This window comes from Rattus norvegicus, chromosome 13, assembly GCF_036323735.1.
Source record: "Rattus norvegicus strain BN/NHsdMcwi chromosome 13, GRCr8, whole genome shotgun sequence".
NCBI lineage: Eukaryota > Metazoa > Chordata > Mammalia > Rodentia > Muridae > Rattus > Rattus norvegicus.
In genome coordinates this window covers 43,017,269-43,022,505 of record NC_086031.1, presented here as the reverse complement: position 1 = coordinate 43,022,505, position 5,237 = coordinate 43,017,269, and the positions used below count along the sequence as shown (strand labels likewise).

Below are 5,237 nucleotides of genomic sequence, written 5' to 3'. Positions count from 1 at the left end.
CTTCCAGGGACTAAGCCACTACCCAAAGACTATACATGGACTGACCCTGGGTTCCAACTGCATAGGTAGCAATGAATAGCCTAGAAAGGGCACCAGTGGAAGGGGAAGCCCTTGGTCCTGCCAAGGCTGAACCCCCAGTAAAGAGTGAACAGGATTGTTGCAGGAGGGCGGTAATGGGGGGAGGATGGGGAGGGGAACACCCATATAGAAAGGAAGGGGGAGGGGTTAGGGGAATGTTGGCCTGGAAACTGGGAAATGTAAATAAGATATACCCAACTTAATTAAGATGGAGAAAAAATAAAAAAATAATAATCATTCAGATAATTAATTTTAAAAATGAAAAATGTGTAGCATATAAAGAAGTGTTATTAGGTTATCCAACTTTGAAAAAATCTATATTACAAAGTTATCTTACCTCTAGTTGTCTCAAAAAAATGTTATAAAATGAAGATATTAAAGTCTTATCCAGAAAAAAAAAAAGTTGGTCTTCCCACTTCAAATCATTTAAATGAGAAAAACTCTCATAGCCATTCCAGATGTCATCCCATGAGGATCATAGTGCATAATGTATGCATGTGTTTATACAGTGGGTATAAATAAATGTAGGTAATACCTAAAAAACTGGAAAGGCAATCAAAATGGGGTAGCAAGAACATAGGTGCTAAAGAAGTGGGGGAAAGCTCATGCGACATGAAAAGAGAAGGAGATTGAGGAGAGGCCAACATCCTACACACCTGATAGTCACAGAGTAGACGTTTAGTACTCTTTATCACAAAAAGATTGACATATGAAACGAAACAGTAAATGACCTCAGTCATTTACTGACCTACCCATGATGTGCACATCCATCAAAGCAGTGTTCAGAGCCACATAAATGGACATGATTAGTGTCTGCATGTGTGTACCTTCATGTAGGCATGCACATGTGTGCCAGGGCACATGTTTGCAAGCACCTATGGAAGTTTAGAGAGTAGACTATCGTCTCAGTCATTCTTTGCCTTATTTTTTGAATCAGGAACTCTCACTGAACCTCAAGTTTACCAATTCAGCTAGACGGGCTGTGAGCACTGGGAATCCTTCCAAGTCTACCTCCCCATCCCTGAGACTCCAGCTGCACACTGCCATGCCCAGACTTTTCCTTAGTACTAAGGATCAAACTCAAGTTCTCACATTCCCACAGCAAGTATTTACCACCTAAATTATCATCATCTCAGCCATGCTTTTCACATTTTAATTAAAATATAAGAATTAGATTGCACAGATCACCTTCACATTCCCCTTTGCAGAGGACTATAAGAGCAAAAAGTAACTTCGCTTTCAGATGGCTTTCCAACAAGCCAGGACCCAAATACCAAATGTCCTGTTATGTCCAAGAGAAAAAAAATCTGATGAACAGATGAGATTTCAATCAGAAAGAGACCAAACCCTTACTACTTCAGGCTCAGTATTGGCCGTCTAAATCAATAGTGCAAACAAGATTTCTGAGGGAAAGGTTAAAGTAATTGGCAAGACCGCATTCGTGTTCAGCCACCATGAGCATTTTGATAGCAAAGAATTAAATACAAATAATTGATAAGCTCGTTATAAATCATTCATATGCACACCACACATACACACACACACACACACACACACACACACACACTGGAGTTATCTCTCTTTATCACCCAAATTTCTGCCAGCATTGGAAAGTGATATAACCATGGATTTCTTAAAATCTTCTATAATCGCAACTCGCTCTGACTTAAGCTGCTCTTGCTCTATTAGACAGGATTTATAAGGACCTCAAAACCAGCTTCTGGGTGAAGTCATTTTGCCTCTGGGTTAAGCAGAGCTATGTTTTGCATGGTGTTGCACAGGGATGCAATGTAAACTGACTTGCTAACATACCTACATAGTAAAGAGATAGGTGTGAGAGAGCAGGTCTGATATTAACATAAGGTCTCCTTTCAGATGAGACTGATTAAAGAGAAATTTTTTTAATAAGGATTGCCTTAGTGTGGTGGTTTAAATGAGATGCCTTAAAGTCTTGGCCTTAAAGTCTTCAGATATTTGGTCACCAGTTGATGGATCTTTGGGGAAGATTAGAAAGTGTCACTTTGCTGGAAAAGTTGCAAATCCAGGGACAAACTTCAGGTTTCCAAAAACTTGTGTCAGTCCCAATGTGCTCTCTTGCCTCCTGTGGGTTCAAGATGTGAGCTGCCAGCTGCTACTCCAGCTGTTTCTGCCACCATGCTTTTGTTCTGTTGTCACAGATCCTAACTTTCTGAAACTCTAAACCCAGTTAAATAATTTTATAACTAACTTTGGTCATGGTGTTTCATAATAGCAATAGAAGTAACTAATATATTTGGGCTGTGGACATAGCTCATCTAATGGAGTGCATGCCTAACATGCGCAAAGGCCTGGGTTTCATCTGTAACAGTGTACAAACCAGTATGGTGGCACATGCTTATTATCTCAGCATTCATTGGGTAAAGGCAGAGAGATCAAATCTTCAAGGTCACCATCAGCTGCATGGTGAGTTCAAGGCCAAACTAGGCTACAGGAGACCTGATTCAGTAACTAAATGGACTAGATATAGATAGATAGATAGATAGATAGATAGATAGATAGATAGATAGATAGATAGATAGATAGATAGATAGATAGACAGGCAGATGATAGAGATAGATAGATAGATAGATAGATAGATAGATAGATAGATAGATAGATAGATAGATAGATAGATAGATAGATAGATAGAGAGAGAGATTCTGGCTCATTTTTGTGTGTCAACCTGACACAGGAATCTCATTTAAACCACCACACTAAGGCAATCTTTATTTAGACTCATCAGAAAGGAAGAGAGGAAGAACCCTCAGTTGAGGAAAGGCCTCCATGAGATCTAGCTATACGCAATTTCTCTATTAGTGGTCAGTGGGAGAGGGCCCAACTCATGGTAAGTGGTGCCATCCCTGACTGGCTGTCCTGGCTCCTAGAAGAAAGCAGGCTGAGAAAACCAGTAAGCAACATCTCTCTATGGCCTCTGAATCAAGTCCTGCCTCCAGGTTCCATCCCTGCTTGAGTTCCTTTCCTGACTTCCTCCAATGATGTACTATGATCTATCTGTAGGTATAAGCCAAATAAACTCTCCTCTCAAACTTGCTTTTTGATCATAATGTTTTACTGTATCAATAAAAACACTGATGATAGATAGGTAGATAGATAGATAGATAGATAGATAGATAGATAGATAGATAGATAGATAAGGGGAGAGAGAGGGAGAGAGGAAGAGAGAGAGAAAAAGAGAGGAGGAAAGGGAGAGGGAGGGGGGGCTAAGTGTGATAGCTTCTACATTCTGTGTATGTCCCATAGGCTGCCATTAGTTACTGAACTCTTAAAACTGGTATTGTGACATTACAAAACTGCTTTGCGGCAATTTTATAAACCTTTACAGTGTAGTATGTGTTACTTTTCTGAGGCAAACCAAAGGTATAGTTCTCAAAATTCTGCTGCCTTCAGCAGCATTTGATGGATAATTTTTATACATTTGAAATAGATAGAGATAAGCAGATTGCAGCTTGGTTTTGGTTACTATTTTTTAATTATAAACCATGTACCAAGTTTCTGGTCAAGACTGTGTAGGATAAGTTGAACATGATTGCATTCTATTAGCCAATGTGTGTTTCCTATGCATATAGTTACATTGGCATAAAGTTCTAAACCATCAAAAAAAAAAGAAAATGAAAGAATTGATATAGTCCGCTCTCTGCTCCTCCGGGTTCCACACTCAGCCTCATCTGGTAGACAAGATGGTGAAGGTCAATGTGAACAGATTTGGCTGTATTGGGCACCTAGTTATCAGGGCTGCCTTCTGCTCTGCATCTGGCAAAGTGGACATTGTTGCCATCAATGACCTCTTCACTGACCTCAACTACATGGTCTACCTGTTCCAGTAGGACTCCACCCATGGCAAATTCAACAGCACAGTCAAGGCTGAGAGTGGGAAGCTTGTATCAATGGGAAGCCTATCACCATCTTCCAGAAGCGAGATCCAGCTAACATCAAATAGGGTGATGCTGGTGCTGAGTATGTCATGGAGTCTACTGGTATCTTCACCACCATGAGAAGGCTGGGGCTCACTTGAAGGGTGGGGACAAAAGGGTCATCATCTCTGCCCCTTTGACCGATGCCCCCATGTTTGTGATGGGTGTGAACCATGAGGAATATGACTACTCACTCAAGATTGCCAGCAATGCATCCTGCACCACCAACTGCTTAGCCCCCTGGCCAAGGTCATCCATGACAACTTTTGCAACGTGGAAGGGCTCATGACCATGGTCTATGCCATCACTGCCACTCAGAAGACTATGAATGGCCCCTTTGGAAAGCTGTGGTGGGATGGCCATGGAGCATCCCAAAACGTCATCCCTGCATCCACTGCTGCTACCAAGGCTGTGGGCAAGGTCATTCCAGACCTGAATGGGAAACTTACTGGCATAGCCTTCCATGTTCCTACCTCCAATGTATCTGTTGTGGATCTGACATGCTGCCTGGAGAAACCTGCCAAGTATGATGACATCAAGAAGGTGGTGAAGCAGGCATCTGAGGGCCCACTAAAAGGCACCATGGGCTACACTGAGGACCAGGTTGTCTCCTGCAACTTCAACAGCAACTCCCACTCTGCCACCTTTGATGCTGGGCTGGCATTGCTCTCAATGACAATTTTGTAAAGCTCATTTCCTGGTATGACAATGAATACAGCTACAGCAACAGGGTGGTGTACCTCATGGCCTTCGTGGCCTCCAAGGAGTAAGAAACCCCAACAAGGATACAGAGAGCAAAAGAGAGGTCCTCAGTTGCTGAGGAGTCCCCATCCCAACTCAGCCCCCAACACTGAGCATTTCCCTCACAATTTCCATTCCATACCCCATAATAACAGGAGAGGCCTAGGGAGCCCTCCCTACTTTCTTGATTACCATCAATAAAGTTTGCTGCACCCCCCCAAAAAAAAGAATTGATGTAGTCTACGTAAACAAGACAGGCAGAGGTTCTTCTCAGCTCAGACAAGAAAACAGTAACGTCTATACATGATAGCATTGACGTGTAGCTTGCAGCATCATTCTGAGAATCAAGTGTTACACACTTTGAAAAACAGTGCACAGAGTTCAGACTCAACAAGTACAAATTAATTTCTTTTTGTTGCCATCCATACTTCCAAGAAGGCTTTTCAAGCCCTTCTACCCCAAATCATT

The 5,237-nt window shown here is 41.9% G+C and overlaps 1 pseudogene; it reads left to right on the top strand.

Annotated features, from left to right (window-relative positions):
- The first annotated feature begins 3,673 nt into the window (after nt 1-3,673).
- Nucleotides 3,674-4,798, top strand: Gapdh-ps26 (Glyceraldehyde-3-phosphate dehydrogenase, pseudogene 26; annotated as a pseudogene).
- Nucleotides 4,799-5,237: the final 439 nt, after the last annotated feature.